Source organism: Bison bison, unplaced genomic scaffold, assembly GCF_000754665.1.
Source record: "Bison bison bison isolate TAMUID 2011002044 unplaced genomic scaffold, Bison_UMD1.0 scf7180017863601, whole genome shotgun sequence".
NCBI lineage: Eukaryota > Metazoa > Chordata > Mammalia > Artiodactyla > Bovidae > Bison > Bison bison.
The window spans coordinates 7318-7979 of NW_011494173.1; the positions used below are offsets into that span (position 1 = coordinate 7318).

At 37.6% G+C, this 662-nt stretch overlaps 1 pseudogene; it reads right to left on the reverse strand.

The window, feature by feature from the left end:
• The window catches only part of LOC104983881, an 18072-nt pseudogene that overhangs the window by 2253 nt on the left and 15157 nt on the right, over positions 1-662 (reverse strand).

Below are 662 nucleotides of genomic sequence, written 5' to 3' on the forward strand. Positions count from 1 at the left end.
GCTTCATTCTTCACTCCACACGTCTCTCCCCACACAGCAGGCAAAGTGATGCCACTATTCTCTAATACCAGTATCACACAAAGACATCACAGACACACACACCCAATATCCCTTATGAATATAGAGGCAAGCATCCTCAACAAACTACTGGCAAACAAAATCTAACAATATATAAAATAGATTATATGCCATGATCACATGGGATTTATGGAGGTATGCAAAGTTGGTTCTTTATATGAAAGTCAATCAACATTATGCCATTTTAATAGAATAAAGGACAAAAAACACATCTGCCTTCAGAAAAAGCATTGTTCTGAATCTAGCAACTTTTCATAAGAGGGGTTAAAAAAAACTTAATAACTAAGAACAGAAGAGAACTTTCTCAATCAAAGGGTACCTGTAAAAGACCCACAGCTAACATCACACTTAATAATGAAGAACTGAAAGCTTTCCCTCTAAGATTGGGAACAACACAAGGCTGTCTATTCCGCACTTTGGCTCAATATTATACTGGCAGTTCTATAACCAAGGCAATCAGGTAAGAAAAAGGAGTTGCTGTTGTTTTTGGAGGAATCAACCTACCTGACTTCAGGCTCTACTACAAAGCCACAGTTATCAAGACAGTATGGTACTGGCACAAAGACAGAAATATTGATCAATGG